This window comes from Bombina bombina, chromosome 3, assembly GCF_027579735.1.
Source record: "Bombina bombina isolate aBomBom1 chromosome 3, aBomBom1.pri, whole genome shotgun sequence".
NCBI classification, from domain to species: domain Eukaryota; kingdom Metazoa; phylum Chordata; class Amphibia; order Anura; family Bombinatoridae; genus Bombina; species Bombina bombina.
The window spans coordinates 853,390,344-853,402,259 of NC_069501.1; the positions used below are offsets into that span (position 1 = coordinate 853,390,344).

At 39.6% G+C, this 11,916-nt stretch overlaps 1 long non-coding RNA gene across 1 annotated transcript; it reads right to left on the minus strand.

The window, feature by feature from the left end:
- Positions 1 to 213: 213 nt before the first annotated feature.
- On the minus strand, positions 214 to 11,643 carry LOC128654129 (uncharacterized). The gene is made up of 2 exons (XR_008401425.1): positions 11,537 to 11,643; positions 214 to 412 (listed from the first exon to the last, which is right to left on the minus strand). It is a non-coding gene; the product is annotated as an uncharacterized LOC128654129 (long non-coding RNA).
- Positions 11,644 to 11,916: the final 273 nt, after the last annotated feature.

Genomic DNA, 11,916 nt, shown 5'->3' on the forward strand with positions numbered 1-11,916 from the left:
ACACACACAACAAACACTAAGACACACACACACAAAAACACTCAGACGCACACACACAAAAACACTCAGATACACACACAAAAACACTCAGACACACACACAAAAACAGCTTTGACTACGACTATTGGCCAAAACGCGTCATCTGACCTCTTGACGCTACTTCAGGGTGTGACATGTGTGTTTGACGAACAAACACACTGAACAAATACTCCCTTCTTTTTCTGCCATAAAGAATTTTAATGTATTACAAATAAAGACAAGTGGTTTTAAACAGAGTTCCCCCGGTAAGCCTGTTTCTTCTGGAATACTAATTGTACCTACACTCCGGGTTGAGCTCTGCAACGTGGGGCGTGAACAAGGATCCTGGAAGTACACAACGCTCAGTGAGCGGATAGGATTCGGGTCGGTGTCTCTGAGGAGGAGAGGGGCAGCGGTGAGTAAATACAAAGTCATTACGAAAGCATTTAAGTTAATACAAATGTTAAAAGGTATACTGTAATTACTGCCCTCTCTATGGACCGGAGCCGGTCTGTCACATCCATGAACACAAAAGGAAGTTCATGTGTAAAGGGAATTTGACCGTTACTGACCCGAATACCTGAATATATGAATATTTAAAGGAACGCTAAGTGTACCAACTAAAGTTGAGTGGATCTATTACAATATATGGTGATTTCACAAAGTTAATTTACTGAACGAAATACTGACTGTGGTGTGGGAGGGGAAAATACTCAATACTGACACACAAAAACACTCAGACACACACACACAAAAACACTCAGACATCAAACATCAGATGAAAGATAAACAGTGCACTCTAAATATAAATCACTTAAGAAAAGGTTTAGGTGTGCAAACTTTGAAAATTCTGCTCTCTAACTCTGTTCCAAGTCTGTCAGTAAACAGCCCCGGGCCGTGTGCCTACCGCTTCTTATGGCCAATCACCTCTGCACTCTGCCCACCCCCAGCCCCTAGCCCGCCCTCACCTCCTACCTCTTCAGTGTGCACTTAGTGTACTGTAACCATACCGGTCTGGTGGGCATCATACGTGGCTCTTTCACTTTAGAGACAGTGTCAGACAGTCATGCGGTCAGGTGCCAGGCATCTCCCTCACAATTTCCCGCTTCCAGTTTAGATAGACAGCACAGCAGTGAGTGACTCCACTGCTCCACACGTCACTGAGCAGTGAGCACAGATAGGCAGACAGGTTTAGTCTAGCAAGAAATACAATGCCTCTGTCTAAACACTGATAAGGGGGGTGGAGTTAGCTGCTCCAGACAGCACAGCTTTGTAACTAATTTTCCTTATTTTTGAAAATTATTTTAAAATACTTGCCAGCAACTTTTAAACAATTTTTTTATGCAAACTGTTTTTACTTAATTAGCCCTTTTAGGATATGCACAGATCTCAACCTGTTTTATTGCACTTTAACTCTGTCCCTCCTTACATATAGTACTCTGACACTCTTTGACTGTGATCAGAGGCTTTTGCTGCAGTTTCCCATGAAATATACCGCTCTTATAATCCTATTTTATTTAGCTTATATGCTTTACATATATTTATTGTCAAATCATATGGTATTGTTTTCCTCTCACAGAAGTATATCTCGATTGCTAGTAGTCCATGAGTGATTGCAAATAAATATGGGAGATATGTTTCCAAGTATTTATATCACATAGACCATCTCTAAGCTTATGGGCATGTCTTTGACTACTAGGCCTGCCAGTATATCCTTTGGCTCATGCAATGGAAGTAACCTTTTTTGGGTTTGGTTAGATAACTGATAGCTTAGGTAGATAGTGGATAAATATGTTTATGAAGCTAATAGACATGGTGATTTTTGTAATCTATTTAATATAGACATGCCCAGAAAGTTCATAAAATTAACAAAGCTTTTAAAAAAGAGGTCTATGTGTTAATTGCTAGTAGCTTTGGTTAATATACATTAAAAGCATCTATTACAATCTATTATAATATACTTTTCCATGTTAAAAAGCAGAAAATGTGAGGTTTACTTTCAGCATGCTTGATATTTTTGAGATGTAACAGATTTGATCATATACTGTGGTCATAGTGATAGATATGTTCTTTTTTTTATCTATGTATATGATTCAGGGATAGGTAAGGTGTCCATACACGGACACTGGTGTCCGTGACTAGCCCTTGCAGTGTCCGCCACAACCTTAATATATGTTTTCTTTCTGATTAAATAATAGGAATAAAAACAAATGTAGTTTGAATAAAGTTAGTGGCTTGTCAAGAAAATGCTAGCAATATTGGGTGATAAGTTATGGAATAAATAAAGCCTGAGTGAAATACTGGATGTGTATATGCATCTGTATAATAAAACCCAACTCTATACAAAGACACAGTAGTGACACTGGCACACGCTTATAGCCAGACAAAGGCTGGTTATAGGGTCAGTGGTATCTGCATCAGTATAATAACACCCAGCACTATATGACACAGTAGTGACACTGGCTCATGGGTATAGCCAGAGGAGGGCTGGTTATAGGATCATTGGTATCTGCATCAGTATAATAACACCAAGCACTATACAAAGACACAGTAGTGACACTGGCTCATGGGTATAGCCAGAGGAGGGCAGGTTATAGGATCAGTGGTATCTGTATCAGTAAAATAAAACCAAGCACTATAAAATAATGTTTTTAATTTCAAATGTATCTTGGTGTCCTTCACTAAGGTCTGTACTTTGGAAACTGTCCGCCACAGCCTTTGTCTGTGCCTATCCCTGATATGATTTTTGTAATTCCTCTTATTTGTTATGCTGTATTTTCTACCTCAATAAAAATTATTCCAAAAAAAAAAAATCACAAAAGAGGCTTCTCATTTCACTTACCCAGAATGCTGGGTGTAATAATTTTTTTTATATAAACGGCCAGATTATGAATGGAGCTCAAAATTGTACTACACACGTAATACCAGCGCACGCAGTTGCAGGAAAGCTTTGGACTCTCGAGAGCGCACTTCCATAGGCTCCAATGGGAGCCTCCTTCTCATGCCGTGAGACATGGCAGAGAACCTAGCGCAACAAAGGCGTGAGATATGGCAGAGAAGCTAGCGCAACAAAGGGGTAAGTCGCGCACCAAATGTAAAATATATACACATATTAACACATAAATATTTATGTATATAAGCATTTACATATATATTTAGAGAACACACAGTCCTCATAGACCGCAATATAAAGGCACTTTTCAGAGCTGGTTTTTTTTCTGAACACCTCACATCCCCTAACTTTAACCCCTAAAAACTGCTTTGTGAAGTTATTATTTGAAAAATTAAAGACTCTACTTTTTTTTAAAATTTTTTATTTTATTTAACCCCTTAATGACCACAGCACTTTTCCATTTTCTGACCGTTTGGGACCAAGGCTATTTTTACATTTCTGCAGTGTTTGTGTTTAGCTGTAATTTTACTCTTACTCATTTACTGTACCCACACATATTATATACCGTTTTTCTCGCCATTAAATGGACTTTCTAAAGATACCATTATTTTCATCATATCTTATAATTTACTGTAAAAAAAATATAAAATATGAGGAAAAAATGGAAAAAAACACACTTTTTCTAACTTTGACCCCCAAAATCTGTTACACATCTGCAACCACCAAAAAACACTCATGCTAAATAGTTTCCAAATTTTGTCCTGAGTTTAGAAATACTCAATGTTTACACATTCTTTGCTTTTTTTGCAAGTTATAGGGCAATAAATACAAGAAGCACTTTGCTATTTCCAAACCACTTTTTTTCAAACTTAGCGCTAGTTACATTGGAACACTGATATCTTCCAGGAATCCCTGAATATCCCTTGACATGTATATATTTTTTTTTAGAAGACATCCCAAAGTATTGATCTAGGCCCATTTTGGTATATTTCATGCCACCATTTCACCACCAAATGCGATCAAATAAAAAAAATTGTTCACTTTTTCACACATTTTGTTACAAACTTTAGGTTTCTCACTGAATTTATTTACAAACAGCTCGTGCAATTATGGCACAAATGGTTGTAAATGCTTCTCTGGAATCCCCTTTTTTCATAAATAGCAGGCATATATGGATTTGGTGTTGCTTTTTGGTAATTAGAAGGCCGCTAAATGCCACTGCGCACCACACGTGTATTATGCCCAGCAATGAAGGGGTTAATTAGGGAGCATGTAGGGAGCTTGTAGGGTTAATTTTAGCTTTATTGTAGTGTAGTAGACAACCCTAAGTATTGATCTAGGCCCATTTTGGTATATTTCATTCCACCATTTCAACGCCAAATGCGATTAAATTAAAAAAAAAGTTAAATTTTTCACAATTTTAGGTTTCTCACTGTAATCATTTACAAACAGCTTGTGCAATTATGGCACAAATGGTTGTAAATGCTTCTCTGGGATCCCCTTTGTTGAGAAATAGCAGACATACATGGCTTTGGCGTTGCTTTTTGGTAATTAGAAGGCCGCTAAATGCCGCTGCGCATCACACGTGTATTATGGCTAGCAGTGAAGGGGTTAATTAGGTAGCATGTAGGGAGCTTGCAGGGTTAATTTTAGCTTTAGTGTAGAGATCAGCCTCCCACCTGACACATTACACCCCCTGATCCCTCCCAAACAGCTCTCTTCCCTCCCCCACCCCACAATTGTCCCCGTCATGTTAAGTACTGGCAGAAAGTCTGACAGTACTAAAAAAAAAAGCTATCCTTGATAAAAAAAAAATAAAAAAAGGCATATTTACATATGCTGCTCTGGAGGATCCCCCCTTAGCCCCCAACCTCCCTGATACCCCCCAAGCAGCTCTTTACCCATCCCCCTCTAACTTATTAGTAGCCATCTTTGGTACTGGCAGCTGTCTGCCAGTACCCAGTTTATAGTAAAACATGTTTTTATTCTTTTTTTAAATAATTTTCTGTAGTGTAGCTTGCCCCCCCCCCAAAAGACCAACCCACCACCCCCTCCCAGATCTCTTAGATCGACATATATTTACATATATTTGGCCCTCACTGCCACTTTTCTCCCATCATTTTTCTGTAGTGTAGCGGTTCCCACCCGCTCCCTACCCCCGCGTTCCCGCCCACGATCCCGCCCCCCTCCACATCATACGGCCCATCGATGGCCGCCCACCCGCCTCCCAGACTGGCTCCCACCCACCAACGAAACCGGCCATCGATGTCCGGTACAGAGAGGGCCACAGAGTGGCTCTCTCTGCATCGGATGGCCAAGGGGGGTTATTGCAGGATGCCTCGATGTTGAGGCATCACTGCAATAATCGGAAAGCAGCTGGAAGCAAGCAGGATCGCTTCCAGCTGCTTTCCAGACCGAGGACGTACGCCATACGTCCTCAGGCGTTAAGTGTATTTTTTTTGAGGACGTATGGCGTACGTCCTTGGTCGTTAAGGGGTTAAAGGCACCATACAGTTTATTAGGAGACATTTTTGAAATTAACCAGAGATCTGATTTCTGGATAATTTTCGGAGCGTTAATAACCTGCCACTTGTAATGGCTGGTTATTAATCGTGTGCCCGTAAACGGGCGTGCGATAAATTAGTGCTCTACTTGTAATCTAGTCATAAATTATTTATACTGCCCACTTTTCATGTAATTTAGCTCTTAATATTATCACCTAGATTTAGAGTTCTGCATTAGCCTTAAAAAGCAGCATTAAGGGGTCCTAACGCTGCTTTTTAATGCCCACTGGTATTACGAGTTGGGCAGGTACAGGTGTACCGTTCACTTTTCTTCCGCGATTTTTGGCTACCGCAAATCCCCTTACGTCAATTGCGTGTCCTATATTTTCTATGGGATTTGCCTAACGCCGCTATTACGAGTCTTGGAAGAAGTGAGCGGTACAGCCTCTACCTCCAAGTCTCCTACCTCATAAAAAAGTCAGTAGTTAAGAGTTTTATGGGCTAACGCTGGAACATAAAGCTCTTAACTACAGTGCTTCAAAGTACACTAACACCCATAAACTACCTATGAACCCCTAAACCGAGGCCCCCCCACATCGCATAGGATTCCTTTATTTAATTATAGTAATTTTAGTTCATTTTATTTAAATTATATTTATGTTAGGGGGGTGTTAGGGTTAGGGTTAGACTTAGTTTTAGGGGTTAATAACTTTATTATAGTAGCGGCAATGTTGGGGGCGGCAGATTAGGGGTTAATAATTGTAGGTAGGTGGCGACGATGTTAGGGAGGGCAGATTAGGGGTTAATAAAATGTATTATAGTGTTTGCGAGGCGGGAGTGCGGCGGTTTAGGGGTTAATACATTTATTATAGTGGCGGCGATGTCCGGACGGCAGATTAGGGGTTAATAAGTGTAGGTAGGTGGCGGTGACATTGGGGGGGGGGCAGATTAGGGGTTAATAAATATAATATAGGTGTTGACGATGTTAGGGGCAGCAGATTAGGGGTTCATAGCTATAATGTACGTTGCGGCAGTGTCCTGAGCGGCAGATTAGGGGTTAATAATATAATGTAGGTTTCAGCGATAGCGGGGGCGGCAGATTAGGGGTTAATAAGTGTAAGGTTAGGGGTGTTTAGACTCGGGGTTCATGTTAGGGTGTTAGGTGTAGACATAAAATTAATTTCCCCATAGGAAACAATGGGGCTGCGTTAGGAGCTGAACGCTGCTTTTTTGCAGGTGTTAGGTTTTTTTTCAGCCAGCTCAGCCCCATTGTTTCCTATGGGGAAATCGTGCATGAGCACATTTTTCCAGCTTACCGCTACCGTAAGCAACGCTGGTATTGAGGGTTGACATGGAGCTAAATTTGTCTCAACGCTCCCTTTTCTGAGGCTAACGCAGCCATTCAGAAAACTCGTAATACCAGCGTTGTCTTAAGGGTGCACTGGAAAAAAAAGGAGCGTTAGCACCGCAGGTCTTTACCGACAAAACTCCAAATCTAGACGTATTGGGTTTTTTTAATTCTCAGAACTGGAAAAGCACTCTGCAGACTTATCAAGGCTAAAAACAGCAAAAGAATGCCCTTTATAATAACATTATGATCATGGCTAGCCTTGTTGTCTGCAGACTGAACACCCGATTGGCTCCTCGAAATAAGGCAAATAGAGGTGTGGTTTGGCTATTGAAAAAACAAATGCAGCAGACCAGCTATTTTAATATGTCAATTTGTTTTAAAAATGTTTAGACGTGGCTTATATGTTAGTTTCGCATCAGCACTGCACAACAGAAATGTCTTGTAATTTCAAGGCGGAGAGTACTATAAACTTTGGCATTTTTTCTCTCCCCTTCTCATCCACTACTCACAGTGTAAAACAGTGCACCACTAGACACAGGAATGCTCCAATTAACAATTGTATAGCTAAGTCAGAATCCACTGTCTTACTACTTTGTTGTAGAAACAACGGAATCTCACAGGAGCTCAACAGGCAGCCCCCAGATTGTATGTTGTTACATTTGATATAATTATAGACTATGTATTATACTTTATTCAGCCATAGGGTTCATATGGTGAAACCTTCACTTGGACTTCAATCCTTACTATAACATTTATATCTACCAGTGTTATAGTAAATTGACAAACCAGCCTATAGCAGACTTTCTCTAAATAATAGCAGTGTGAGCCATTAGGAATCTTCTGTCTGTTTTTTAATAGTGGCTCTATTACTATGGGCTCTATAATGTTAGTTTTGTAGCCAAGGTATTGTCATTGTATAGAGAGGTATCACTCTGCTGTGCTGTTTACTAGATCATATTTAATTGCCTTTCATGTAATTACAGCTAATGAAATGACAAATTTATGCATCATTTGATTAATGGTATAAGTGATTTTCAATGCATATTTTGCCAGATTACAAGTGGTGCACTAAATATTTCGCTCGTATGCTAACACTGCTGAATGTAGACTTTTAACGCGGGCGTGTAAGCATGTGTATTACAAGTTGAAAGTAAAAAGAGCAAAACCCGCTGCACACTAACTTCAGGACTTTGAAAATCACGGCTGCACTAAGTTCTTCTTCTCATTCATCTAGATTACAAGTTTTGCGCTATAGAGGGTGCGAAATAAACGCAACGAAAGTTGCGTTATTTCACACTCCATAGCGCTGCCATTACGAGTTTTGGAAAAGCCGCCTTGTGCGTGCAATATGGTTGCGATGAGCTCCATACCGCACTTTGACATGCTCGCGCACGCTTTCCCCATAGACATCAATGGGGAGAAAGTGTTAGAAGAAAAACTAACACCTGCAATCGCGGAATGAAAAGCTCTGTAATGCAACCCCATTGATGTCTATGGGGAATTTTTTTTTACGTTTAAACCTAACACCCTAACATAAACCCCACGTCTAAACACCCCTAATCTGCTGCCCCCGATATAGCCGACACCTACATAAACTTATTAACCCCTAATCTGCCACCCCCAACATCGCCGCCATCATAATAAATCTATTAACCCCTAATATGCCACTCCGGATATCGCCACCACTATAATAAAGTTATTAACCCCTATCCCTCTGCACCCCAACATCGCCCACACTATAATAAAGATATTAACCCCTATTCCACCGCTCCCCGACATTGCCGCCACTACATAAAGTTCTTAACCCCTAAACCTCTGGCCTTCCACATCACTACCACTAAATAAACCTATTAACCCCTAAACCGACAGCCCCCACATTGCAAAAAACTAAATTAAACTATTAACCCCTAAACCTAACAGCCCCCTAACTTTAAATTAAAATTACAAGATGCATATCTTAAAATAAATAAAAATGTATGTGTCTCAATGTTAAAGCCATTTGCCTGCCTTTTTTTTTTTTAACACCGGAGATCTCATATCTTTGAGCCCTTACAATTTTTTTGTGCAATATTTTTTAATTAGACATTGTTAATATGAGTGTAACTGTACTTGTGTAATGTATTTTTGAAATGTTTTGTGCAACTTTTTAATTTTGGAAAACAGTTAACCACAGCTCTAAGATTGCAGAAAGGATTGAAGCGTAAAGGGTGATTGCACTCCACTTGTAATATCAGCAAAATGAAAATGGCTCTCAAAAACACAATTAAGCTAGCGCAAAACCATTTGTGCCTCACTTGTAATCTAGCCCATAGTAAAACACATTAAAAAAAATTAAAATTGATTAAAAATTATTTTTCAAGTTTTAAGGTATTTAACTGGAAACGGCTCCAAAGTGTGTGTGTATGTGTATATATATATACCATATCAGTAAGCTGGTTTGCTTTCAAATATCCAGCTCGTGCCTAATAGCACTGTCTGAGTACTCTTCACAAATGTGAGTACTGTATACTGAATGAGAATCAACACTGATATTTTTTTGGTTTATTACTGGTACACACAGGCGCCCTGTTGTCTTATCTTCTCCAGATTGGATGTTATGTTGTTCCTGCAATCAGTGAGCTGGGTTGCTGCCAAACATCCAGCCCATCTCTAATAGCACTGTCTGAGTGCTCTTCATACCCTGAGTACCCTGACTAGGGCTTTTTGAAAGTTACTACTTGGTTATCTACTGGTACACACAGGCGCCTCTCTTGTTCTCTCCATCTTCTAGTAAACAAATATATTAGCGCACAAGAGTACAAATGTAAAGATAATAATAGTAGTAATGACAAAGTCCAAAACGATGTAAGAGTCGAATCCAACAAAGTAATCAATGTGTCAGAAGTAATATTCCCACAAAATACGATGTTTAAGACAGGCTAATGATTTTGTACTTACAGGACCCTACCTCAATCCTATGAGTTAAGGGCAGCTCTCTGTCTATGAAAGGGAAAATGATTTTCTTCACACAGTTTGTTGTCTTTCAGTTTTCCCCCTGACTCAGGTCTTTAGATTCTGTGTTATTCTTGAGACTCAGTGAATGTCAGTGAAAACATAAAAGGACTCCAAAAGGGAAGTATTGTATAAACCAATTAATTTATTTTAACAGGTGGTTGATAGCCACTTACAATATAATACCTCAAACCATTATGAGGTAAGAATAAAAGCATATGCAGACATATACATAGAAGACGGCTGTTTCCAAAGTTGTCCTTTCTCAAATTGACCTCGCTCTATTTGTTAGCCTGTGTAGAAACTCCTTTCCATGAGAGCAAACTGACACCCCAAATTATAAAAAGTGCCTCAAATTTTTCTAAGTATTCACACCCACTTATTTTTACATTTGGACTCTTGTGCGTCTTGATAAAGGCCCACATAGCTGGGCCGAAATGCGTTGACAAGCAGCTGGTAAGCTTTTTTCCAATCTCCTAACAGTAGTTTGGACATTTGGTACATTTAATTTTGTTCTTACAGGTTAATATTTGTGATGGAGGACTAAGACCAAGAGGACAACGATCTCAAGATTTTCACCATCAGGATGACCACGACACTTCTCGCCACCAGGAAATAAATATACCACACCCCGTCACTTCTCACCACCAGGAAACAAGTTTGTGTTCTCTTTTGTGTTTCACACTTGGATTATAACTTTGAGCAGGATTGTGACACTTATTTTCACTCATTTTAATTTTTATTTTTATCCTTGGATACTTTTCACATATTGTCACTATTTTTTATATTTTTGGAATTATTTTTCATTTTTAAACACAGTTTTCATACACATTTTTATCACCTTGTCACACAGTTACATGTGTGGTCTAGACCTCCACTAACCTAGAGGTGTAATCAACTGTTAGCCAGGTGGATCCACCAGTCTATTTGTATTGATTTTAGTTTATATTCATTTGTTTATATTCATTGTATGATTTTATTTTAATTTTAATTCTAATTCCTATTAAATTATGAAGCTTTTAATATAGATAGTAACCAGTCTCATTGCACCTGCCTTTGGCGCTTCCGACATTCTACTATTAGCAATTATGATTTAGCTAAACTTTCAATATCAGCGGAATGAAAATGGCTTGCAAAATCACGATTGTGCTAGCCCAAAACTGTTTACGCCTCGTAATCTAGCCCAGTGTAGGATATGTACATAATTATTAAAGCAAAAAGAACAAAGTAAATTTGATATAGAAGTGAATGTAAAAGTGTCTTATAATTACATGCTCTATCTGAATCATGAAGGCTTAATATTGACTTTCGTATCTAATTAATTATTACATTGTTTATTTTTATAGTGCAGACTTTGGGGCATATGTATCAAGCTCCGAATGGAGCTTGATGCCCCGTGTTTCTGGCGAGCCTGCAGGCTCGTCAGAAACAGCAGTTATGAAGCAGCGCTCACAAAGACCGCTGATCCATAACCTGTCCGCCTGTTCTGAGCAGGCGGACAGACATCGCCGGAAATCAACCCGATCTAGTACGATCAGGTTGATTGACACCCCCCTGCTGGCGGCCTATTGGTCGCGAGTCTGCAGGGGGCGGCGTTGCACCAGCAGCCCTTGCGAGCTGCTGGTGCAATGCTGAATACGGTGAGCGTATTGCTCGCCGTATTCAGCGTGGTCTGGCGGACCTGATCCGCACTGTCGGATCAGGTCCGCCAGGCTTTAATAAATATGCCCATTACTATGTAAAGATGAACAAGAATGTACAATAAAATGTGAGACTTACGTGATATAAATTGATTAAGGTGGCTCCTCTCTTACTGAGGATGTATGCAAATGTCAACAACGTGGCTTGATAAACCTGTTTTCTGTGCGTTAGAAGATTTGTGTAGGTGGTTTATGGTGTAAATAATCAAGTGCAGCTCCCATAAGTGACACTTGAGAATTTGTATCACTGCAGGGCTGATTTGGGAGAATAGCTGTAATTAAATTGCACTTATCTGAATTTCTGAGGTTCTTATTTTCTGTTATTGTGCTTATCTGAGGATCAATAGATAATGCTAATGTAAAATGCTAGTAGCAGCATTCAGAGTGATTTTGATGTTTATTCCCCTCTAGGTGTCATCTATGCAACTGGTGACCTGATTTAACAGAGGCAGTAAACAT